Below are 27,474 nucleotides of genomic sequence, written 5' to 3'. Positions count from 1 at the left end.
ATGCCTCAAGAAAACCAATTAGTGTTTGAGGGTATAACTACACCACAGATAAAGTAGTTCAGCAATCATTTCTTCTCCCAGGGAAATTGTTGGAATTGTGATTATGTAAGCCACAGACAGGCAACTTCAGCCCTGTGGGCTGAATGTGGCCCCCAAGTGCTCTTTATGAGGCCCTTAGGACTCTCTCCAGAACTGCTCCACACACTTCTCAAGGGCTCCTGCCTGGAGGAATGTCTTGTGACAGTGCCTCCTGCTTGCTTGAATGCAAGTGGTGGGGTTTTATAAGAATCTCTGACTTTTGCATGGCTAGAATACAGTCTTCTTGCCATACAAAGGGAAGAGTTGTGTCCATTGCTCTTTTGCCTTTGGCCCCAACTGCCACTGGCATGTGGCCCCCAGGAAGTTGCATATGCAGGAATGCAGCCCTTGAAAAAGGCTCCCCCACCCCTACTATAAGGCATGTAGAAAAGGAATTACCTGCAAGGACACTAGGGAATCCATTAACAGCTAAATTGGCATAAAACCTACTACCTACGTTTGTAGGGTAGATTTCCAGGAGAACTGCGATTCTGCCTATTTTTAATCCCATATACACACCTCTCGTTTCTATAACAAGTAGTAGACATTGGCAAAGTGACATTTTAAAGGGCTGTTTTTATCGCAGTGGGTTTCTCTCCCCTGCCCCCACTTCTATTATTATTTTAACAGGTTGAAGTTCAGCCTCCAACAGGCTAGGTGTCGTTCAGAATTTCTGCTGCTGCTGTCAGAACAAAAAGCTGAAGGGAAACACATTACGATGGGAAATAAATTAAACCACGTTCAGCCTGCGTGGCTGGCTGCGTAGGAGTCAGCATTTTCTTCTTCCTATTGCCAGCGCTAAAAGGCATTGTGCTTTAAACCTTGCTCGACATGAGATATCCAAGTATAAACTCCACACCAGGCAATGAATTTTGCTGGCTCCTCTTTTTATACTTTAGTTGATTTGTACTTGATTTCCAACAGAACTGCAGTGGTGTTTGTAGGCACCTACCAGTCTGAGAGGGGCTATAAACAAGTATTCTGCTCAGATTCACCATGTAGCCAGATATTTACTCATGCCAGGTGATGTGCCACAGTTACTTAGGGGCGACTAAATGATGCTTGTTTTACTACTTGGCCACAGTATGAGGATTAACAACAGAATAACAAAAGTTAACTTTGTGAGCTCTTATGATTGCTAAAGGACTTATACAGTACTTTGAGCCTGGAAGGATAAATATTCACTGTCCATGCATTAGTTTGAGGACCTCAGGGCCCTGACGGCATTTGAACATATTGCATATAGATATCAATCTCACATGGAAACCTATTTGGCCATCTGGAGACTTTATATTAACTTATCTATTTAATTTAAGTTGCGTGTACTGACAGTTATTGTTTCCATAATGTGAACTTTCCATAATGTATATTATTAGTAGTAGTGGTAGCTGTATCTATATTTTATTTATATTAATTCTTTTTTCCCCTTCCCCCTTTCTTTTACCTTTTAAATTTGCAAATAAAAAAATGATTTGGGGTTTTTTTTCTAAGACAAAGGAACAGGGCAAAAGAGGGTATGAATGTCTAATTATCCATCAGCCCAAATGCCCCCTGAAAGCTAGTTGTTATATTTAACATGCTCTATACTAGGAAGGACAGCAAAGGGTACATTGGAAGTGATATCACTCCACATGACAAAGCAGCTATAGACCCCCTCCCCCCCAAAAACCATAGGAAGTAATTTAGTAGTGTGAATGTATTGTCCGTCCCCCCCCCGGACCAAAATGCTGTGTTCTGAACAATAAAGCAACAACCGTAACCCAAATATGGATCTTGGATTCACATAGTCTCACAATGTTTTAGTGAACATACAAGAGAACATTAAATAGTTTATGCATGGCACTTATCAAAGAGAGCCAATCACATTTTTTTTTAAAGGACTTACATGTCCCTAGAGGGTGAATGCCTGATAAAACTTCATGAACATAGGTTAAAGGTGAACATCACAGCTCTGTAAGCCTACTGAGTTTCCTGACCCTCTAAATAATCTATTATGCATTTCATTTTCTACTAATGAAGTGCTAATAATATCTCTATCAAACTCTTGGAGATTTCCATCCTAGATGCAACCAAAAGGAGCACCAACAATTGTCTATATGTATTATCCTGTCGTTACTTGGTATTAACAATAAAGAGCACATACCTAAATAAAGGAGGCATCCAAGGGAGGAAATGTTGTAGTAAAGGGTGACTTGAATTACCCTCACATTGACTGGGTAAAAGCATGCGACAGTCACAAAAAGGGGCGGAATTATCAAGCTACCCTAAATGGCTGTGCCCTAGAACAGCCAGTCATAGAACTGGTAAAAGGAGGGGGACCCTGAACTTCATTACACATATTAGGGTTAGCCTCTTGCCACCTCTTGCCACCACAAGATGCAGTACCAGGAGAGCTTGAAAAAAAGGGGTTTAAAATAAATCCGTAGAGGATAAGGCTAACGACAGCTAATGGCCAGGATGGCCTATTACAACCTCTAGTACTGGGGTAGGCAAACTAAGGCCCATGGGCCAGATGCGGCCCAATCGCCTTCTCAATCTGGCCCACAGATGGTCCAGGAATCAGCGTGTTTTTACATGTGTAGAATGTGTGCTTTTATTTAAAATGCATCTCTGGGTCATTTGTGGGGCATAGGAATTCATTCATTTCCCCCCCAAAAATATAGTCCGGCCACCCACAAGGTCTGAGGCATGGTGGACTGGCCCATGACTGTTGCTGACCCCTGCTAGTATCAGAGGCAGGCATGGCTGTGAATACCAACTGCTGGAGAACATGAGTGGCAAGAGCACTGTTGTACTCTTGTCCTGCTTGTGGGCTTCCCATAAACATCTGGGTGGTCATTTTGAATGCCATGATACAGCAAGGCTCTTTGTACATTCTTACAACCTGGACCTATCTCAGTAATAAAGCATGAGCCCAATCCCTAGTATCTCTGGTGAAAATGATCTTGGGTAGCACAGAACAGGTGAAACCATTGTCTGAGCATCTGGAAAGCTACTGTCAGTGGGGGGACAATACTGTATTGACAGTCTGACTTGGTATACAGGCAACTTCCAACTGAAGCGGGAGTTACGTACCAAGGCACCACACATTTAAGTGAAATTGCATATATTTGCAACACCATTGACAAAGCCTGCAAACACCCCCCCTTCTGTGACATTTTCAGGTCACTTCCAGGTTCAGCACAATGCGCTTGTGCGTAGACATGCACCTATTAGATGTGCCTAAACCAGTCACAGCCTGTACGCTCTTTCCTATGTTCCTAACATGGCTGAGACAGAACCCGTTTGATTTGACCATACCAATTCTTGACTAAATTATTATTCTTTGGAATTCAGTAGTATCTTTTAGCAAACACTCCCATCTTTAATTAGCCACCTTCTAGCTCCATCTCACTTTCCTTATTTTCCATAACATTAGCCAAAGCCACAACTGAATCACACCTTCAGAGTTTGATGTATTGAACCTCACTCGCACAGACCTTGGTATCCATTCAGCCACAGTGGTGGATCCCAACTGTCTGAGGGGATAGTTCATTTGGATGCTTTGTTCATCTGTGTATGTAACTTCTGCTTTTCAGCTCCATTTGTATTTCCACCACATTCTAGCACAAAAAAGGGGGCTAATAAAAATTCTTGGCACATAACACAATGCAGCAAAAAAAGAGAAAGGGGGGGAGAAAGAGCAGCTTTAGCACTTACAGGGAATCGGCTTGTAGAAAAGAAAACCTTAAGGAACTTGCGGAAGGCAAAAGAGGAAGAAACCAAGTGGATGGAATCTTGAGTCTTTAAGGCTCCTTTCTCCTTCACAGCAGCCACCACATCGTTCAAGTAGCAGCAGCAAGTGACTGCGGTCTGGGCGCTGATGACCCTTCTCATTCTCAGCAAATGAAGCTGCCAGACATGCAAACACACTGCTTAGAAGTGTTTAAATACTGGTGCCCAGTAAAATGTTGGCTTTGCTGTTTTCAGTTCTTGAGCAAAAACAAAGGATTAAATGTCTCTATCTTCCTGTTCATCCCCAAATGAACAGCTGAAGTCAAGACCATTATATTCTAGTATTTTGCACAAGCGTGGGATTGGGTATTGCATGCCTCAATCAGCATCCTAGTGATCGTTATGTATCAATGCATGCACCTAGTACTTATGACTGTGAAGACCTGTGAGTATTCTAGCATTCAGCATAAGCATGGGACTTGGCACTGTATGCAAAAATCTGCATACTGATAAACTTTATTTGTTTGCTTTTAAAGAAAGCTCCCAGTCCAACTGCAAATGTGGGGGTTAATAATCAAAGTTAAGGGGTACAGTGGTACCTCGGGTTAAGAACTTAATTCGTTCTGGAGGTCTGTTCTTAACCTGAAGCTGTTCTTAACCTGAAGCACCACTTTAGCTAATGGGGCCTCCTGCTGCCGCCACCGCACGATTTCTGTTCTCATCCTGAAGCAAATTCTTAACCCGAGATACTATTTCTGGGTTAGCAGAGTCAGTAACCTGAAGCGTCTGTAACCTGAAGTGTATGTAATCTACAGTGTAATCACTGTAGATGGTTTCTACCAGTTAGGAAGTTGTTCTGTGATACCCCTCACAATAATTAGGAAATTGACGGTTAATGCTCCATTCAGGCTTCTTTGTATAATCTATGCAGGAGGCAGAATTCTTCTCCCCTTTCCTGATGTTTTGTTTATTTTTTGTTGGAAGCGCTGCCCAGAGTGGCTGGGGTAACTCAGTCAGATGGGTGGAGTATAATATATTATTATTATTATTATTATTATTATTATTATTATTATTATTATTATTAGCAGCAGCAGCAGCAGCAGCAGCAGCAGCAGCATCCCTCAATAATATTCTCCCTCAATGCAGAATAGGCAGGGCAGCAGATCTAAAGAGTGGCAACAACAGAGCTATTAGCTATATCCAGTTGTACCCAAAAGGAGACAAAAGGCTTGGGACATGAAGGAATACTACCATATGCCCATGCTTTCAATCACACAAGAGAGAGCAGCTAAATACAGGCAACTCTCAACTTACACAAAGGTTACGTCCTGGGGATAGAGCCTAAAGCCAAAATCACATTTAGTCAAAACGCATTGGGTTCGATGGTGGCTGGGATTGCCAAAATCCCAGATTGTCTTTTCCCCCAGACAGCTTCCCCCTTTCCTCCCCCATTTTATTATATTATTTGCCAAGTGCGTAAAGCTGAATATACACAAGTTAAATGTCCATAAGTTTCGAGTTATCTGTACTCCATTGATGTTGCCAAGCTGCCATTAGGCATCCTTCAACCACTTTCTGTTTTTGCAGCCCAGGTTGGGAATTGCCTCAAAGTGACAGATCCTAGCCTTAAACAATGTGTGAGAGCAGCAGACCAACTGGTTTAAGCCCAGAGCTCTGTGCTGAGGACGGCAGAAGGCAGGTGACTGCCTACTGGTGGGCCACTGGTTAGTTTATGCTGGACCACGTAGTTCTGGAATTTGCACAAAAATAAATAAATGCTGTACTAGGTGGTACTTGGTCTGATCCTGCAGAGTTCAGAATATACCACAGCAACTGCACTGTTTGAGATTGGAGGGTGTGCACTGCATAACACCTTAGTTTTCATGTGTCAATGAATATGCATGCACATCAAAGATGAGACAAGTCCACTCTCCACTCCAAGGTTTAGAGACCCTGGAGAAGTGGTTGGACTGCAAAGAATGGCAATGCTTGCAACTCACGCTGACATTTTGACAAGACAGCCTGAAAAGTAAAAAATGGAGACTGAATTACCAGGGACAGGGATTAAGAAATGGGGATTGTCCTTGGAAAGTGATGGCAGTTGCAGCATCTGTAACACTAGTCCTAACCTTTTTGCAAAATCAGCATGCCAACACACACCACAATAGTGGGAAGCAGCTTGATTTCTGCCTGTATAACAGACGTACCACTGCTGAATACAACCATATAGGCATGCTCTCCTAGCAACTGTGAGGCTGTCAATCTCTCCCTGAGCTCCAGTTAGACATATGCAAGCTCTGGTACTCATCCTCTTCCCCCTTGATGGCTCACCCAGAGCCCTTGCAGAATTGTCAAATGCAACTTGTGAACAACCCTATGAAGTAAGCCAAGATCTTAAGAAACAGCAAATTTTACTCAATATATTATTGTACGTAATCAAAATGCAATTTTTAAATGCAAAACCTTTCAGCATATTACTAAAATTAAACCAATCTGGATTCCTCATCCACATTACAGGAGGCAAGCTATATCCTTCTCTGTCTTCTCACTGAAACATCACCTTATTGTGTTGAAAGATTTTGTATTTTATATCCTGCATTTTTAAGCAGTCTATGTATAATAATATATTGAGAAACATTTGCTGTTGCATGGGGTGCTGTTGTTCTTACGGTCATGACTTATAGATTGTATGTCTGCATAAATTCACACACACACCCCATACGGCCTTTAGATTCCCTCACCACAAAATTCGTGGCTTCAGGTCTGGCAGTTGTACATGACAACCCTGGGAATGCATATTTTAAAACATGGTCTGAAATGGTGGCATGGGTGTGTGGTTGTTGTTTTTTTTATATATATATATATATATATATATATATATATATATATATATATATATAAAGTTTTCAGTGAGAGTAATATGAAAGAGGAAGAAAAAAGAAAACAAATTATGATACAATAGACCATATGGGTATTTAAGTAATACAAGTATTCCAATAATTGTAAAATTATTAACAAAGCATTATATTTTTCAAAAATAGCATGGGTGTCTGTGTGTGTATTAGTAGGAAAGGGGGCACCCATCTGCACTATACACTTAAAGCAGTATTATGCCACTTTAAACAGCCTTGGCTTCCCCAAAAGAATAATGGGAAATGTGGTTTGTTAAGGGTGCTGAGAGGAGACCCCTATTCCCCATACAGAGCTACAGTTCCCAGAACGGTTTAACAACCAATCCTTCTTCCCATGGTCAAAGTTTAAAGCAATTCCCATCCTGTATGAAAAGACCTCAGTTCAGCCAACTGTGGCAGAAATATCATTCTCTCGGAGAAGTACAGCTAACAACCCCAAGTGAGCCCGGTTTTTCCAACCACCTCTGTTCCAACCTCAAGGGACTGTCACACAAAGCAGCTAATAATGATCCCCAACCACAGACATGTTGTGTCTGTATTGATTCGAGAAGGTCTGAGCCGTGAGGCTTTCTGAGATGTGGGCTGGCTGCAGAGCTGCCAAATTGCTTCACAGATGTCTTAGGTAAAAAGAAGTAGCGAGGAACTCTGGCGCTTCCCCCGCCGCTCACCTAAAGACAGAACGAAGCCCATATCGTTAAAATAAAGAAGCCGGAAGGGGCAGGAAGGCACAGAGGGAGGCAGAAGGCCCAGCTCAGAGGTGCCCCAGAGATGAAATGGTGGTTATTTTCTGGGAAGATGTTGGAGCAGTGCTGATAGGAAGCTGCAAACAAATAGGGCCTTGCAGGAGCAAAAAAAATCATGTCGGAATTGCCCGCCGTTAGGCCCACAGTGTGTGCTAAGCTCGGCTGCCTGACGACTGCGGCTCCCCCTCGGTTTCACTGCATTTACAGAAGTCTATTACAGAAACACATTACTAGCTCCCTGGGTAAGCTGTGGAATGGGGTGGGGGGAGTGAACAAGCCTCCTCCGACAACTGAACACAACACCAGGCCTGGCTTTAGGTTTTTTTAAAGCCTCTTATTCACCCAAACAGATATGGATTTAAACTGGAGTCAAGACTGAAAACCCAGAACTAGGTTTCAAGACCAGGCTGCACTTTTCCTGGATCATGTTAACAGAAAAATGTGAGGTGGGTTCAATAAGGAGAAGATGCAAGTGCAGGGTGCTCTTTTAAAAGCAAAACAAACAAACAAAATCTAGCTGTCTATTGCATTTTCATCACCAAAGAGCCTGATCCTATGTGCATTTGCTTAGAAGTAAGCAAGCGGGAAGGGACAAGGGTGGCGCTGTGGGTTAAACCACAGAGCCTAGGACTTGCCGATCAGAAGGTCGGCGGTTCGAATCCCCACAATAGAGTGAGTTCCCGTTGCTCGGTCCCTGCTCTTGCCCACCTAGCAGTTCGAAAGCATGTCCAAGTGCAAGTAGATAAATAGGTACCACTTCGGCAGGAAGGCAAATGGTGTTTCCGTGTGCTGCTCTGGTTCGCCAGATGCTGGCCACATGACCCGGAATCTGTACGCCGGCTCCCTTGGCCAGTAAAGCGAGATGAGCGCCACAACCCCAGAGTCGGTCATGACTGGACCTAATGGTCAGGGGTCCCTTTACCTTTACCTTTTAAGCAAGTGGGACATGCTCCCAAATGGGACTTGAATAGGACTTGCTTCCAAGAAAATGTGCACAGGGTTGCTTTCTTAAGAGTGGCATAGGTAGCTCCCCACACACCTTTTTATCAGCTCCTCAAATTTGTGAGGTAGGCTGCTACTAGTTTAATAAGATCTGGAAAACTTGACTGTGACTCTAATATCTAAGAGAGTTTTCACTTTCAGAAGGCTTCAAGCAATATGCTACTCAAAATCTGGTTTCAAAGAGCAGCTTGAAATAGAGAGAACCTGAAATTACAGTTTGGAGGCAGGGAGATGGTATGCAAATGATTTCATATCAGCGCAGCAAAATGTAAGCAAACTGCAACCGCTAGAAACAGTGGGTGTTAAGGCTGCGAGAAGATGTAGACACCATACATTGGAAGTACATGATTCCCAACAAAGAATCCTGGGAACTGTAGTTTGTTAAGGGCCTTTGGGGACTGTAGCTCTGTGTGGAATAAACAATGGTTTCCATGATTATCTGGGGGGGAGTCATGTTCCTTAGATGCACCACTTCCATTTCCAAAATGTCAGCTTTCCCTGCCAGTATCTTCGTATGGAAAAGGGGGATTAAGACGGCCAAAATATTCTCACTTGTTGAAAATGAGCCCATGTTAGATTTGATCTGACCTGTTGGATTCAGGTTGAATCAAAACCGATTGCCTCACATAAAATTATTCGTTTTGCAAAAGTAAATTGTTGCTATTTCCAGCCCTGTTCCAAGGTTCGCCTTCTCACGATCACTACTGTTACCAGGAGAACAATGAGGCCTGGAGGCGTTCCTCCCACCTATGCAAGCTACACTACTACAATCCAGAAGACTCTCTCCAGTTTCTCCAGTTACAAGAGGAGGCAGTTTCAGTGGCTCATGGGGGGATTAGACCCTTGGTAGTTCCCACTGATCCTTGCAATCAAGGCCATATCGCTGCCGTGTTGGAGAGCCACTGGGCAGCCTTTAGTAAAGACTCTCCTAACCAGTGGCGTCGCGTGGGTTGTCAGCACCCGGGGCAAGGCAAGTAATTTGCGCCCCCTAACCCGTGGATTTGCGCCCCCTAACCCGTGGATTTGCGCCTCCTAACCCTAACCCCCAGATGTTGCGCCCGGTGCGGCCGGCTCCCCCCGCACCCCCCACGCTACGCCACTGCTCCTAACTACTGCAGCTGCTGTTTTTGGATGGAAAGGGGAAGAACAGTAGAGAGGGAAGGACAGCTCTGTTTGAACCCATTCTGCCCAAAGTTTAGGAAGCCTGACCTGATTCACAAGTGGGCTTGGGGTAGAGGGGACATGCATAAAATTAACATTCCAAGCCTTCCCCCACACCATTCTAAAAATTGGCACCATCACTTGTTTTTAGAGCATTGAGACCAATATGGCCTTCCTCTCCGAATTCAGCCTAAATGTACCTTACCTTTCTACGGTCACACTTAGAAGAAAACAGTTCTGAGTAGGCATGGTTAGAACTGCACTATGGCAATGTAAGTAAATAAATAAATATGCCTGCCAAACAAAATTGAAAATGCAGTAGGAATCACTAGCTCGACTTATGCATTCTGCTTGAAGGACACACCGCTGTGAATTCTCATTTTATATTACATCCGACTCTGCTCTGGAATAGAAAGGGAGAACAAAAGTACCCAGTGCATGCAATTAAAATATGCATCAGCTGGCATTTGGGTGCTATATGACCACATATACTTCCATATATTTCAAATCCAAATTCACTGTAGCCGAGCACACAACAAGATTGAAAGACTGACCTGCTCAGCTCTCCTAAGCAATTGAATTATTGGTGATGGAATCTCCAGCACCAGACACAGAGGCAAAGTTGAAACGTACTGAGGTACAAGTGCTTAGGGATTTAATATCACTGATAAATGCTCTGATGGCATGTATGGTTATGCAGCCTGGGCAATCACAATAGACCCCAGAGCTTCTATTTTGTGGAGAGAAGCACAATTCATTCCAATCTATGTCAGAGGGATTTTGAAGAGGCATATAAGTAGAAGCCATTTGGACTATTTCATACTGAGAGGGAACTGAAGCAGCTGGGTCTCTTAAAAATGGAAGAGAGAGAGAGCATGCAGAGAAGGCACAGGTGTCTGCCTACTTTTGAGCATCATTGAAGAAAACCAATACAGACAAAACTGTTTCTTACTAAAAGTTTTGCTTAAGACAAAACAGGCTTCAAGGGGAATTCTGGATGTCATGTGCTTACATTCAAGATAGTTGGCACGCTAACGATACAAGTATTTATGCAGGAGTTGCCAAGTGTTTTGAGCACGTGGGCACATTTGAAACGATGAGAAAATGCTGCAGGTGCCACAAAATGGCTACCATGGGGCGACAGGAGTGCTGTAACACAAAATGGCATCCGCATCTGAAAGAGCAGGCTAAGAGTCAGGACCACAAAGTGGTGCAAGCGTGCCTTCCCCCACCCCTAGTAAAACAGCTGTGACTGCACTCCCAAATTTCTACCAGAATTAATCTACTTTTCACCACTGCCCCCCTGGAAGTGGTCAAAGAAAGCAACAATACTGCTGTAACTATTCAGTGACCATAAGCATCAACCCCTCTCCAAGTTCTGAAATTTCATCAGCCATGGTTCACCTGATTCCAAACTTGCTTCAGCAGCCATAAGGAATTCGCCTTGTTATGAGGTCAGACTGCTGGTTCATCTGGCCTGCTACTATTTACCCTGGCACAGTTCAATGTAATGCTAAAATAAACATTGGCTTAATGTAAGTGCCCAAGTGTGCAGGCTGCCGGAGAAGAGATTGCCACTGCTTTGCTCCTCCTTTGCCCCTGCTGCTCCTCTTTGAAGTTTCAAAATAGATATAGTGGTACCTTGGGTTAGATACGCTTCAGGTTGCAGACACTTCAGGTTTCAGACTCCACTAACCCAGAAATAGTACCTTGGGTTAAGAACTTTGCTTCAGGATGAGAACAGAAATCGTGCTCCAGTGGCGCAGAAGCAGTGGGAGGCCCCATTAGCTAAAGTGGTGCTTCAGGTTAAGAACAGTTTCAGGTTAAGAACGGAACTCCGGAACGAATTAAGTACTTAACCCGAGGTACCACTGTAAAAGAAAGTACTTCTACATACAGCACACAATTAAACTGTACAACTTGTTCCCATAGGAGGCAGTGATGGCAGTCTACTTGGATGGCTTTTAAAAAAAGCACTGGGCAAATTCATGGAGGGGAGGGCTTTTGAGAGCTACTGGAAGTGTTGGCTGTGTTCTGCCTCCCCAGCTGGAGGCAGGGATGCTTCTGAATGTCAATGGCTGGAAACCACAGGAGCTGAGAGTTCCCACAGGCATCTGGTTGGCCACTATGAGAACAGGATGCTGGACTAGATAGGCCATTTGGCACGATACAGAAAATTTTTCTTACGTTCTTACATTCACTGCTTTGCAGTGAGCAATGGTTTGCCTTAGCATCTCATCCAAATCCAGGCTTATGGTTTGTTTCCTTCAGCCTGTGTTTAGATGACATGCTAAGCCAAATCATGGCTTAACACACAGCAGCAGCAGAGGACCAAAGCAGAAATTATCTTCTTCCCAGGAGCCTGCACACATTCACAGAAAGCCATGGTTTGGCATAGTGTTATGTGTGAAATGAGTCTCTGAGTGACTGCGGCTCTCCATGTCCAAGAAAGATGTTTATTGCCTGATTCATGTTCCTTGTAACTGGAGATACCAGGGATTGAATCTTGGGCTCTCTACATATAAGGCATGTAGAATCTACCGCCAAGAATTCCACTTAAAAAGAAATAGATTCTCAAGGCACTGGAATACTGGATAAAATTATAGAGCAAGATTCTTGCTGACTCCAGTTATAAAGGCTGCTCCTGACGTTTCAGGTGTCTATTGTCTGGGGATGGGGGGGATGGGACAGGGCTCAGACTTAAGCGGTGTTAATATATAGTTTTGGGTTGATATATGGGTCTATATATATGGATCAATATATAGATTTGAATAAGATGTACTGGTTCTGCAGCTATTTGGACTAATATTACTGTCTTCATTTGTATTGTCAGGCCTCATTACAGGGATGGGGAACTTGTGGCCCCTCCAGAGATTGCTGGAGACTGTAGCTCTCACCATCCTTAACCATTTTACATGTTGCTAGGGCTGAGAAAAGTTAATCTGCATGGACATATGTTTCCTGTCCCTTTCTTAATATGAATTATTAGCAGCTTGTTTCATCTTAGAATATATTTAGCAACATAAAATGTCTGGCCTATTAATATTTGCACAACTATTTAAAGTGGCTGATACTTCATAACTACTTGTGAATTGCCTTGAAATATTGCATTATTATTATTATTATTATTATTAATTATTATTATTATTAGCATTTCTATAGCATACCCTTCACCCAAAGATCACAGGGCAGTTTACAATATTAAAATGCGAAAAATAATAATGCTTACAATAATAATGAAAACGATAATCCCACACTCTGTTTAAAAGGCTGTGCATTGTTTACTAAGAGTTAGCAAGCAAACAGCAATCTGGGGGTCTGTGTGCAAGTGCAAAATCACAAAAAGTCAGGGAAATGCAGAAACGCCCCCCCCCCAAAAAAAAAACCAGTGAGGAAGCCCTAAGACCTTTCCAGATGCTCTTAAGCAAAGCAGCACCTTGCTTACCAGCCTCTGGGGTACTCCCAGAGCCCTCCCAGCTCCTTCCCAGAGGATGGGAAGGAAGGCATCGCCATGCAAGGGCAGAGCCCTCCTGCCTCCTTCCCAAAGTCCTGTAAACGCTGGGTGCAAGTGGGGAAAATAAATAAATGGAGAGAGGAGAATGGTGGGTTTCCCCAGTTCTCCATTCATTTATTTATTTCCCTAACACCATCCGCATAAAGTTGAGATAAAGTGAGCCCAACTTTCGGGCTTACTGTATTTGGTTACGTACTTTTTTTCCTGAGTTTGTGATCCACTTTCGGCATGCAAATAAAACAATGACAATGAAGGAGCGTACCGGAAAATGGCTAGCTAGGTTTTGTCGCCTCTAATTAGGAATGCCTACCAACAAGAGCACAATGCCACAGTGAAAATTTGGTGCATTTTTTTGGCACCCCCGTGGTGCTACTGCAATCAGTACAACACCATGCCTGGGTACGAGCAAACAGCACGACTGTTAAAAAATTCATTTCAAAATCTTCCTGGAAGCTAATAAATTTTACAGCAGTTTCAATCCTTTCTCATTGCAACAAAGGAAAGCTTAGTTCCAGACAAATTAAAAGTAAATTGATTGCCTTAGGGGAATGTATTCAAATATCACTTTTCCATGTTAGAAATCTCTTTCCCTAAAAATGCCGAGGAAGGGAAAAGAGAGAGAACAAACCACAGCAATGGTTTGGAAACAGTAAATCATTAAATCCCTGTTTGCAAAAATGGATAGCAAGGGGCGGGGTGGTGGGGGCCATCAAACTTAAAATAAAATGCAAATATGTCACTGGGGTGCAGGCCTAACATTTGTGCCTGAATTTATGAATAATAAATATGAATAAATAGTAAACATGAAGGGATCAAACATTGCATTCAGTGTTCACCCACATTTATCCATCTCTCCCAGACAGCATCTGGAAAGCAACTTTAAATTTTATTGTGTTGGGGGCCTCGGGGAAAGGAAAGCAAAGAGACCATTCTGCAGCAACTCTGTACGGTGGTACCTCGGGTTACAAACACCTCGGGTTACAGACTCCGCTAACCCGGAAGTAGTACCTCGGGTTAAGAACTTTACCTCAGGATGAGAACAGAAATTGCGCAGTGGCAGTGGGAGACCCCATTAGCCAAAGTGGTACCTCAGGTTAAGAACGGTTTCAGGTTAAGAATGGACCTCTGGAACAAATTAAGTCCGTAACCAGAGGTACCACTGTATTTAAACTTAGAGACAGTTTACACAGTCTTACCTTTTTCTTTTTCTTTTCTAAGAAGCCTCTGACCCCATCCATCCATTGTCTACACTCAAGTTGGGAAAATGTAAATGATCACAGTTATAGAGAATTGTTCAGATACCAGCACTATTGCATCCCAGCAGTTATTGTAAGAACTTTAGGAATTGGTGCCCAAGTATGGTCCCCGCCTTCCCTTCGCATCCCTCTTTTTGTGTGTTTCACGACTTTTAGATAGTAAGCCTAAATCAGGGCCTGAATCCCTTCTCTAGCAGCCTTTTTAGCAAGGTAATAAATCCCGCTGAATTCCATGAGACTTACTCCCAGGTAAGTAAGCACAGGACCACCACAAATCAAGCTACTACATTGAAATGAAATGGAAGCATCAGAGGGGGCGTCTTGTTTGCTTTCTTTTCTCCCTGCCTGTACTTTTTAAACATTGAATCATACAATACATAAAGCTGGCAAACAATGACAAAAGGAGAGAGAGAGATACATACATCATCCTTGATCGATAAGCAATGTTCATAATTCACAATCTGTAGCTCTGTTCGCATCGCTGCATTCATGTGACAATTTGGTCTGCTCTAACAAATCATACCAAATTTGAACTATATTTTGTAAAAATTGCAGCTTACTTTAATTGTTTGAGAAGTTCCAGGTCCTAGAAAGCCATAAATCAATGCCAGGAGCTTCTAGCTGAAGCTAATACTTGACAACCAACAGCTTAGCAGATTCTAGAATGCTTGGGAAATTCGATCATCTTGAATTCCGGGTACAAAACGACTCAATCCACACTGCTCTGACTAAACGTACAGACAGCAGCTTAGCTATCCCTTAGGTTCTGCATTTATGAATGTTGTGTCACAGAGCTCAAAAAGGTATCACTATGTCTTTCCAAAATGTGCATTTTGACAAAGAAAAACCATTTAGAAATGAAATGAGCATCCTGAGAATAGTATATATTATCAAGAAAACCCCTTCGCTATGTTGTTTTTGGTGCTTAAAAAAAGCAAGCCTACCCACACATGTAATTTTATTATGTATATTTGGGGGGGGGGACTTCTGGATTTATTCATATTTTTACAAATTTTATGTAAGTTTGATTTTCTTTGTATTTTTGTGTGAATGTTTTTCATTGTTTTATGTCTATATTTTGTTGATTGTGCAGTATATAAAGCTTGTACACTTAGAAAAATGCATACCTAGAAAAAAATACATATTTATGTGTGTGTGTTTTTATTCAAAAAATGCAGATTAATGTGGAAACATGGCAGAACGGACTAGTGAATTAAAAAACACACGTGGCACAGATGAGAAATAAAATGATTCTACATCCCTCGTTTGATCTAATAAACAGGATACTGCTTATGTTTGTTGAGAGAAATAGATTGAGACAGAGAGACATATGTAATGCAAATGAGCATTTCGGACCAATCTACTTTTTACATCTGCATAACAAATCGATTGAAGCAGGAATGCCTTTAAGCAGTCGGAAGTTTTTGTTTCATTTTACTTTCTGTGGAAGGTTCTTGGCTACTGTATTTATTTATTTATCAATCACAGGATGGAACGAAGTCAGTGTACAGTGGTACCTCTGGTTAAGTACTTAATTCGTTCCGGAGGTCCGTTCTTAACCTGAAACTGTTCTTAACCTGAGGTACCACTTTAGCTAATGAGGCCTCCCGCTGCCACCACGCCGCCACAGCGCAATTTCTGTTCTCATCCTGAGGTAAATTTCTTAACATGAGGTACTACTTCTGGGTTAGCAGAGTCTGTAACCTGAAGTGTTTGTAACCTGAGGTGTTTGTAACCCAAGGTACCACTGTCCTTTGTTAGTGAACAACCCACTTGCTTAGCCATCCATAGTGAAAAGCAAGTCACCCTCTGTGGATAGATCACTGCTCGCTCATAAATTAAGAGGCTGCCTCTCTTCCTTATCTCTCCACATGGTTTAATGTCAGGAGACAAGATGGGAAAGAATTACTGCATAATATTTCTCACCTCTTAGCCTTCTCCATTTGCTAATCAGAGAACCTCAGGAATATAATCCAGGCATGGCTTCCCTTTGGATAATGCTTAGAAGATGCTAATAGCAGGGGAAAGTGGCAAATACATCTTACAGCAACTCAGGACATCTTTCTCTTTCTCTCTCTATATATATAAAATTAAAAAAAAAATCAGACACACAATTTGAACTGTTCCACCATTTCAAGAAATGGACAGAATTTGGGCAAAAGAAGCAGTGGTTCAAAAAGAAATTCTTTTAATGGGGAAGGAGGGAGAGAATTTGAATTGCACCAATTTATCAAGCAACCATCAAACAGGCCCAAGGTCTGAGAATCCAGCTTGGTGGTAGAATATGGAAGAAATATTTTTTTCTTTTTCTCTTGTTTTAATAAGGTTTAAGCTACAATAATTTAAGAAGCTGAAAAGAAAATAAAGGGTTAATTAATTGTGAAGTTAGGAGATCAGGATTTGCTGGATAAATAATTTGATCTAGAAAACAAGAAGGGGAGGTTCGAGGAAGTCAAAGGACGATGGTTTGGAAACTAGGTTTTGAAAACTATGTGTTTTTAATATTGTCTTTTTTCTTTGTGCTTTTTTTCTCTTTTTTTTGTTTGTATAAAATGGAAAACCTTAATAAATATTCATTAAAAAAAAGAGAATCCAGCTTGGTGGGAGTGGCGGTGGTGGTGGGGATTTCCACTGTGACCACCCTGCTAAAGAGGTTAGATCCACAGCCTGCAGAAATCGCTGTAGCCCTGTAAAAAGCAGTGGAATTGTGCACATTTGCACCAGGCAAAACTGTCACTGGCCTTTTCTTTATCCCAGCCTATAATGCCATTAATAATTTATTTCCTTCTTGTTTACTGTACTCATGTAGCACATGAAGTGTGACACCTTCGGTTATTTACATCCGAGATAATTTCCTCATGACATAGTGGGCAGATAAATAGAAAACAAGAGGAAACAGCAGCTACTCAGGCTGCAAAAATAACAAGAAAGGTGGTTTATTTCAACAGACAGGATGCTAAATTTGAACATGAGTCCTCAGCTATGGACTTCAGCAACTCACTGGGTGGCTATGCACAAGTCATTCTTGTTCAGCCTCAGGTACCTGTTTCTAACAAGGGAAGCACAACTGGCTTCCTCAATGAGTAAATACAATCTTATACTATAAGGGGTTTGCTGCTGGTGACACCTCCAGCAGCCTTTGGGTGTCCTGCTGTGATGTCAGAGATATGAGTTGGCCCCTCTGCTCCCAGCAACTGAGGATCTAAAGAGAAACCAGAGCTCAGTGGTTTGTACATTAAGTGTCCTAAATACAATCCATGGCATCTCCAGTTTTAAAATTGATCGATTAGCCCATTATGGGAAAGACCTCTGTCAGGGATTTCAGAGAGCCGCTGACAGTCAACACTAAAAAGCTGGATGGAGAAATAGTCTGACCTGGTATATGGCAGGAGGAGGAAAGAGGAGGAACTGGTGAGAAATGAGGAAGGGCAGGAGAAGGGTGACAGCACTAGGAAAGCAGCACCCATCTAAAACAAGGATGGGAAACCTATGGCCATCTGGTGGTTGTTGTTGGGCTACAGCTCCCATCAGCTCCAGCTGCCATGGCCATGGTCAGGGTTGATGGAAACTGTAGACCCACAACACATGGAGGTGTGAAATTCTGGAAAGCCACTGGCAGTCAGCATGTAGACAATACATAGTTAGGTGAATCAATGGCAAAAGGCAGCTTCCTATGTTCTCCTAAAACCGCCCCTGCGTTGTCATGGGAATCCCATGCTCCTTCATATTTGAAGCAAAGAGAAAAGTTCATAAAGAAAACAGCAGAAAGGTTCAAGTCTAGCTTTCTTCCTGAAACAATACTCTTATGTGTATGGATGTTTCTCTTCTTGGGACAATATTTAATCAAACAATGTTTACATGCACACTTGAAGTCCGGTGGTATATTATAGAAACAGTCTTGCCATGCGGTGAGCTGTTTGCCTAGACAAGATCTAGGGCTCATATACACTATATATTTAAAGCAGTACTACACCACTTGAAATAGTAATGGCTTCCCTCCCAAAGTATCCTGGGAACTGTACTTTGTTAAGGATGCTGTGAGTTGTCAGGAGACCCCTATTCACCTCACGTAGCCACAGTTCCCATAGTTCCTTGAGAAGAGGGTTTGACTGTGAATTGTAGCTCCATAAGTTGGGTTGGAGGTCTCCTAGCAACTCAGCACCCTTAATTACAATTCTCAGGATTCTTTGGGGGAAACCATGACTTCCCCCAAAAGCACCATATTGCTTCAGATCTATAGTGCAGATGGGTCCTCGGACACATTGTTGAGGTAACTGAATTGTTGTTCCCAGCAATGCTAGGAACATGAGCCTGAAACAGCCAGTGCCAGTATCAAATTTTGGAGGGTCCATGGGCTGTGCTTTTGCTCACACAGCTTGGTTTCAAGCCATGTGGGCAAAACAGGGGCGCCTGATGTCATTCAGACATCTGGTGATAGGCAGTTGGGAAGCCCTACCCTCCTGTCAAACATGGACCACAGTGGGTGGAGGAGATAGCAATCTGGCCTGCTGACCAGACCCAGTTTCCCACTGTCTGTGACACTGGTCTTCAGCTGGTGTGTAACTACTGGGTTATGGCCTGTTTTTTTTTAAATAATATATATTTGTATAGAGCAAAGGCTGCTGTGACAGTGCATCTTAGATCAGTGGGGGAGGGGGTCACAACAGCATTCAAATATATTGATTTTTTAAAAAAATAGGAAATGGGTCCCCAAGTGCATGTTTGAATTAAAGGGTTTGAAAAAGTTGAAGTCTACTAGTCTACTCTAGTCTAGTCTATTGCATACCCACAAATCTGGTGGGTCCCACTGGCACATTCCTAAGCTTGTTGTAGACAGTAGGCCCAACACCAGCTTGCTCTTCATCCTTGCATCATACCCAAAGCAAGACTGCTAAATCATCAACGTAGCTAATAGGGTATTCTGTACTAAAGCCATTGTCACCAAGACCGCTTGCATTAATAAGGTGAGCCTTAAGAAGGGGGATGAACTCAATAATCTGATAGGGCTTTTTCATCTCTATCCATTATGATTCTATAGTTTGCATACCCAATTCCCATTAATGCTAATGGGAGTTACTGTACTGCGTTCCGTGAGAGAAGAATACAGGCCTTTTGACTTCATTACGGAAATTTAAAATTCATTACCACAGGATACTGAGGGATTGCCCTAAATACTCTCTCTTTGTTATATATTTCCTAGTTAATGCGACCATTTGAGTGTACTGTACCCTGCTGAGTAGGAAACATTTTCTAGGCTGTTTAAAACACATTCTCCACAATTGGAAGCAAGTCTTTTGTCTCCATTTATGCCTTTGACACTGGCTGCCTTCAGCTTAATGGGACCAGAGTAGATAAAAGCAAATTAATCCAAAAGGTGACTTTTTCTATCCTATTGTCAAATCTCACAGATACAAATTCAAGTATTCCTCGTCTTCCTGCGATTCAACACAAGCCATGCATTCAAATCTGAGCTGCAACAATGAATCCAATTATTAGAACATCCTATTCAAAATTATGCGTCAATCAGAAAATGACCGCTTGACTATGCTCATATAAAAAAATACAAAACACTGAAATTGCCAGTGGGGGGTGGGGAAGAGGGGGAATAAGAGGAGAGATTCCAAGGTGCAGCAATGGGGCACACCTTAAACTGGAAAGAACTGGAATTAACCTGCAGAAAATTTGTTCAGAACACTTTTTCTCCAAAGACCTTGGTGCTCTCCAACTAGAAGCTGGAACCTGACTAGCTTTTCAATTGACTTGAAAGGTAGTGTAAGACACATACATCCTAAAAGCTGATGGTGTAAATGAGAGCAGTGAGGTAGCAGTGACTAGTAAGGAGCAAGTAAGACCTGGGTTCAAATCCCTGATCAGCCATAAAGCTCCCTGGGTGATCCTGGGCCACTCAATTATTCTCACAGCCCAACCTAGGGGCGGCCAAGTGTCCTCCTTAACAGAGGGCAGTCCTTCATTTGACAAGCTGGCTTGTCAAGGTTCAGTTTAAAGATAAAGAACCATAACACGGGAGAGCACAGGGGCCTTGAAGTTGCCCATCAACAGTTAGCACCCAGGCAGGATACAGAACAGGGACACCGGTCACAGTATCCCCTGCTTTGTGTGTGGGGGGGGGGGGTGCACTGTACTTCTATTGAAATTATAGTATTTTATTTATTTATTTTTTAAAAATGCTTCTTAATTAGCACACATAATTCTTTTTTCTTTTCTTTTTGCAGGTCAGTGTACTTTTTGGTGATCCATTTGTGGAGATGAGCAAGTAACCTAATCAACCTTACTGAGTAATTCCGAGGGAAAAGATCTTCCATTTAAGCTTCTTGGAATAGGGCACATTGCAGAATAGATAAAGCAAACAGTGAGAACTGCAGGCAGGGGTATGCTGACAGCATCTCACTCCTGTTAGCAACTGGGCTGCAGTTTCCTGCTCTAGCTGCAATTTCTTGACCAAGTGCAATACCTGAGCGGCTGTGGTCAAGCTATCCGAGTCCAGGAACAGCCATGGTTTCCATGCCAGCTGAAAATTGATAAAAGGTCTCCTAACCTACTGCGATAGCCTAATGTGAATTCCTCACCTTAGCAAGAGTCAGACCAGGGAATTCCTCACTGTTCATGCTCTTAGGACACAGGAAGTGACCTTATTCGAAGTCAAACTACTGGTCTATTTAGCCCAGAATAGTATTACTCTGACTTTGAATGGCTCTCTTATCAGCAGCTTTTTTAAACTGGAGCTGCCAGGATCCGAACCTGGAACCCTCAGCATGCAACACATGTGTTCTTCCCCTGAGCTATGGCTGTTGCTTCCTAACTCTTAGTAATGACACACCACCAGCCCTTTATTTACTCACCCAGCCCAGTAGTAAATATAATGGTTATATTTCATGCTTGAGGAAACAAACCTACCATTTCCCACGTCTCTCAAAGGCAAGAATATCAACTTCGGGATGGACCGGGCAGTCAAAAGTGTATTCATGGCACCCTTCAATAGCCTGCCTGTAAAGGGAATTGGGGTTGCTCGTGCGTAAGGGGGCTGCTGCTCTAGGCAACGTTGTCTGGCTAAACCTTTCCCTGGCTGGACAGCCCTTTCTCCGTGGCTGTCTCAGTCACTGGCAGAATCCGTCAGTGGGCGTTTCCTGAACTTCTTCCAACATAAAAGCTCTTTGACGCCAAGTCTCCGCCTAGCCTCCCTGCGCGGAAGCCTTCTGCGCAGAGTGGGCGTGGCCAGCGGAGGTCCTGGGCTCTCCCCGCTGGTCTCTGTGGAAGAGTCTTGGAGCCATCTCTCCGAAGTCCTTCCCTGTTCCCCTTTCTTCCTGGTGACACGCCGATTTCCTTCCCCAAAGGAAGTGTTCTCTCTCTCCCTGCTGGTCCCTTCTCCTGCATCGTTGGGGAGCCTTACCTCCACTCTTGGCTCCGATGGCAGTTCCCTGACACTGCCTATTGGGACCTGGCAGCCTCCACCTAACACTGGCCCTCTGTTGTCCTTCATGTAAATATTGTTGGGACGACAGCCAAGGCAGAGGGAAGGGAGTGCCTCTTCAAGCAAGATGGGAATCTCTAGTGTCAGATACAGCCAGCCTGACTAATGAGACCTCCTGCTTGCCAAATCCTCTGTCTATTCTAGCCATTGAATATGCTCAGAAGCTCCATGGCACCAGCCCAACAGTCTACAGATCCCAATCAAGTATCAATAGCTTAAGTGTAAGTGATGGCAAAGGGGGAAAGTGCCAAGTGTTCCTTTTCTTTTCTTTTAGTTTCAGGAACTTCAGTTGCTGTTATGGCACTAGTGGGAACGTAAGCAAGGACTTAATTAATCCTATCACAGAATGGATCCACCACAGGGCAAAGAAAAGCAGGGGTGGGGAATCAAAAGGAGCTATTTTGGAGTCTTTACAAAGAGAGAGTGCCAGGGTGAGAGAGTTGGCACAGTTTTCAGCTGCGTGAGGGTAGCTCTCATTAATGAGGGGAAGTCCGGGATCCTCTTTCAAGCAATGTTCATGGGAAGAAAGGTGAACAGTGTTAGTTTCTTCTGAAGTGGCACACATCACTTAGGGCAGGGGGACACAGCCCAGTGCAAAGCCTCTTCTATGTTGTGCAGAAGGTTTTAGATTCAATCCTCAGCATCTCTGGTTAAAAAGGACCTTAGGCCTGCAGGGCAAGAAATACCCTCTGTCTGAGTCCTTGGCAATCTGCTGCCACTCAAAGGAGGCAGCACTGATCTGGATTGACATAAAGTTCTGACACTGTGTAAAGAAACTTCATACACAGTGGTGCCATCAGGGCAGGACTTTGGGGGCAGGAGTCTAGGGCCCAGCCCAGCATATTGAGCAGAATGGCCTCCTCAAACACAGCAGGGGTAGCTTACCACATTCTGAAGTGATTTAGATGTAATGTGTTGCTAAAGAGGGAGGCCCCCGCAAGACCATTAAATGCAGAGTCTAAAATTACCTGATTATACCATACTCAGACAGGAACATTTTAATGGGGCTTTGAATACCAGGTAGGTAAGAGAGAAGGATGTAAGGGGCAGGATGACACATAAGACCTTCGGAAATTGCCATATACCAGGGAGGTTTTTTTAGGTTATCTGCCCATCTACTCTCACTGGCAGTAGGTTTTTGAAGGAAGACTAAGCCTGAAGAAGAGATGATTAAGAGGTGAAATGATGACAGCCATCTTCAAATATTCAATGGGCTGTTGTCAGAGCCGGATTTAGGTTTGATGAGGCCCTAAGCTGCTGAAGGTAAGGGGGCCCTTTATATGTCCAGATGTCCTTTGTCAACAACAAATTTGTCATTGTTTTTTGTGTTGAATATATGCCATGCAACCAGTCCATGCAGAATGTAGGCACCCTATATATAGAAATGAGAAAACCCAGTGATATTTTAGGGAGCAGGCTAGTAGGGGGGCCCCATTACTTACATCATAGGAGCCTACACAAAACACTGTTGCTGTATGTAGGTTTTATTTTATTTGTTTTTTATCTTATATTTTGGAAATGTACAACTAGGGGTTTTTTCTTTGTTGTTTTTTTTGGGGGGGGCCAAGAGAGTGGGGCCCTAAGCTATAGCTTCTTTAGCTTATATGTAAATCCGGCACTGGCTGTTGTATGAACGATGAATTCTATCGCAACCTTCAACCCTTGGCCTAATTGCAAAAGGCCTCTGCAAGCAATCAGTTCAAAACTCTGGCAAAAGCAGTTTGTCCCTCCTATGCAGGGGCAAAGTGTGTGGGGGGAGGAGTGGGTTGCAGAAAAAGAAAAGGTGGCCATCGCTATTTTTGGCTTTGGCCCCACCCACATTTGGATTTGCCTTGCCCACCTCTGGTACATGATGCTACCATGGAATGCAGCCAGTACTCTGCATATATTCTGGACCTTTTCCTTCAGCTTTGTTCAACTGGTGACCATGCAATGGGTGCAGAAGCATTCCAAACCCAGAGAGGAACCAACCTTGGCACAGCCCTAACTGAAAAGAGATTATTTGCATTCATGGGATTGAGTGGTGCAAGATAGTATTGCCTAATAAGATGGCACATCATTTGTCAGCTGCCAATACATGCACAAACCTCTATTGGGTCTTCATTAGCCCTGCCAAGAACAAAATGCTTCCTTCCAACTGGTGCTGGCTGACCCATCCACTACTTAATTGTCATTTGCATTTCCTAAAAATAAGCCCTAGTTTCCACAGGGAACACTTCTGCCACTCAAGTGCAACTATGGTATGGACTTGAAACAATATCCCCAATTCATTGTTGCCCCCTAGAATTGCACATTCAGCCCACGAAAGACTTGTACTGTTGTGCTTACAGTGACTCAAGAAAATTTGCACATTGTTTCAGAGCATCCCCTTCCACCTATACCTGACTGTAGCCAACCTTATTTTAGGGTATCCCTCTGCCCAGGAAGCAAGACATTTAATTAGTCCTCCTTGCAAACCAATGTGCAGTCTGCCAGGTTCTCCCAACCAATGCTGTCCCACAGTGGAAGTCTTCACAACCTCATGATCCTTCAACAATACGTGATTACTCCAGCCCCAGCTGGACCCCACTCTTGATTCTTCGATACCATTCTCTTGCCTTCTTCCATGCTTGCTGTTTTCCTTGGATTAGTTAAGGACCTCAAACAGATGCCAGCCTCAGGTTCCCCATGTTCATCTATTCCTAAAACATGTTGGAAGTCTTCTGAGAATGCAGGCTACTATTAGAAATATAATTTTACAGCACAATATATTTGCTAAACTGGTGAAATCCAGAATGAAGCACAAGAGTGAATCACAGTCTGCAGGCATAGAGAAGGGGGCAGTGACATATGCCCATAAGGAAGATTTGTGCTTAAATTAAATTCCTGGTTGTTTCCTTGTGCGTGTGGATCTCAGTGCCAATCAGTATACTGGTGCCAACAGCAAAACCCAACAGTGTCATCTGAACTAAGTAGTTCAACTTGCTGTCAGTGCCAGTCAAGGAAACTTTGTCTATTCATAGCATGGTTTGGATTCCAACTGCACCTGCAAACCAACGGGCTTGGTATAGCTGCCAATCAGTTGGGCAGTGGAGCAGATGGCCTCAGAAGGTGGTGGTCTCTCCTTCATTGGAAATCTTCAAGCAGATGGAGTGACCTTTGAGGTGCCTTCCAATTCTATGGTTTTAAAGAAATGTAGTTGTGCAAACAGAGGAGGGCATCAATTGGACACACACAAAATGGTTTCTGCCTTTATTGTAATAGTTTATAAATGTGTTTCTATGCATATTAATCAGTGCATGACTTTTTTTGGTGGCACATTTCCACTTTTTTGGTGATGCGTGAATGAGCTCCCTATGCCTTAAAAATGCAGCAGCATCTTTGGAACTTTACTCTTCACTGATCTGCTGAATGGGAGAGACCTGGGCTGATGCTGTACAGAGGAAATCCTGCCATTATAACACTAGCAGTGGCAGCCAGAGGTTGTGCCTTTGGGGTGATGAGCAGGCAAAGAGTGTGATGTCATCCTTGAAAATAAAGCTGGGGGCAAGTTAGAATGCTCTCTGTTGCCTGAAGGGAGACTGCAGTGACCAGGAGACAAAGGAGGCTGAGTATTAGGACATAGGGTGGGACAATAAGGCCAGAAGGAAGACCTTTGCAAGGCTTTAACAGGATTAGCACATTATTTAAACTGTTTTGTGCTGAATTTAGCTTTTGCTTGTCTAAAATGTTGATATATGCTATGGTTTGTTGCACTAACTTGCATTCTGATAATTTGTGCTAATTGGGTTGCTGTTCTGTTTTGGTGTTAGCTCCTTTGGGCTTCCTTTAGGCAGGAAACACTGGATATAAGCATGATATGAAATGGAAATGGAATTCAAGAGTCACGCTACCTCTGCCTATGGAGGTTCCATTTAACCATCAGGACCAACAGTGATGGGTATGGAATGAGCGTGATGCTTAGGGGTCCTGAAATAGATCCCCAACCTTAGCTATGACTAGCAAAAAATATGAAAAAGACAGACATCCAAAATAAATGATTAAATACCAGCTGCAATGTATGCACACAGAGAGAAAGAGAGAGACAGAGACACCCAGAGTCAGAGAGAAAATGCAGAACCCAGCTTTCCTTATTGCAAAAATCAGATTGCTTTTAAAGAACAACTTATTACAGAGCATATGAAATTCTGGTTAATGGTCTGTAACTGGTCAGATAATTCATTGAATCATTGAATTGGAAAGGACCACCAGGAGTATCTAGTCCAGGGGTAGGCAACGTAAGGCCCATGGGCCACAAGTGGCCCATGGGGGTCGTTTAACCGGCCCACAAGCCACCCCCAAACCGAGCCGCCCGCTTGGTGAGTCTCCCTGCGCTGCACTAAAGCAGCGCAGCCTGGCACGGGGACTCGCTTCTGCAGCGCCGGAAGTCGCGTCTGCGCATGCGCAGATGCTGGAAATCGCGGGCGCATGTGCAATGTGGCCCACGAAGGGATCTCTGCTGGAGTGAACTGGTCCAGGCGAGGTAAACCTTGCTGACCCCTGATCCCTGCAATGCAGGAATTTTTCACCCAACATGGGGCTTGAACCCACAACCCAGAGATTAAGAGTCTCATGTTCTTCTATAGTGGAGCTATGCATCAGGGAACTTTCTTATGTGATCTTGACTCCACACCCCAAAGTGCTTAAACTACTCACTCAGCCTCAGTCTGGACTCTAGAAAAGAGGGCTTCCATAATAGAAGCAACTTTGGAACTTCTAAGGTACACTCATTTAAATGGAATGCAGGGTGGGGCAGAAGGCTGTTCCATCTGAGTTTGCAATAAGCCTCCCTGATCTCCCCACAAGGAATCAACAGGGTTTTTAATACTAGGGAGTGATGAAACTCTCACATTCTGGGAACAGCAGGAATTCAGTCCCAGAAAGGAGCCTGGTTGGAGCTGGTGAATATTTAAAGTTTGATTCTAGTTCCTCCGTATACGACACCAACCAGAGTCTCCATTTGAACTTTGAGAGTAACTTTCCTCTTCTGAAAGGGCAAATGTAGCCCTATAGAAATCCTGCCGAACCATCTCCTTGGGGAGTCTTCCTGACGCCTCCTCCATGTCTGGTGCACAGATGCAACCCCCGCCTCTTGTCACTATGCAGTCTAGTCATTTAGAAAACACTTAGCCATGCAGCAGGCAATAGAATTAAAAAAACATTAAACTTCAGAAGGGGGCTGGGGAGGGGTGCTCAAACTTTGACAAGCTGCATCTAATGCTAAGTATAATTAATTAAATTGGATGAGGCACAAGGGGAAGAAGGCAGAAGAGGATGGCAAGCTGGAATCAGGATGGTAATGCACTGATATTTTGCGCGTCATCTGGTAAAGGAAATAAGCAGGGCTGTAGTGGTGTAAGAGAGTTGGGGAAGATGTGGCTTTCAAAAGGATGCATACCAGGGAAAGGGGGCAAAAGAAGTAATAACAATGCAAGAGAAGATAATTAAAAGAAAGCCAGGTAACTAAGAATATTATCTTACAAAAACTCCAATGAAGGCTGCAGGGGTAAACAGCTCAGTGGCAGAGCATCTACTCTGCATGCACAAGATCCCAGGTTCAATGCCAGGTATCTTCAGGTGGGGCTGG

At 43.4% G+C, this 27,474-nt stretch overlaps 1 protein-coding gene across 2 annotated transcripts in view; it reads right to left on the bottom strand.

The window, feature by feature from the left end:
* Nucleotides 1–27,474, bottom strand: part of PCDH19 (protocadherin 19) — a 137,624-nt gene that overhangs the window by 3,423 nt on the left and 106,727 nt on the right. The gene's annotated exons all lie outside the window — the stretch shown is intronic.

The sequence above is a fragment of the Podarcis raffonei genome, chromosome Z (assembly GCF_027172205.1).
Source record: "Podarcis raffonei isolate rPodRaf1 chromosome Z, rPodRaf1.pri, whole genome shotgun sequence".
Classification (NCBI taxonomy): domain Eukaryota; kingdom Metazoa; phylum Chordata; class Lepidosauria; order Squamata; family Lacertidae; genus Podarcis; species Podarcis raffonei.
Note: the sequence above shows the minus strand (reverse complement) of the source record. Positions and strands in the feature narration are given on the sequence as shown.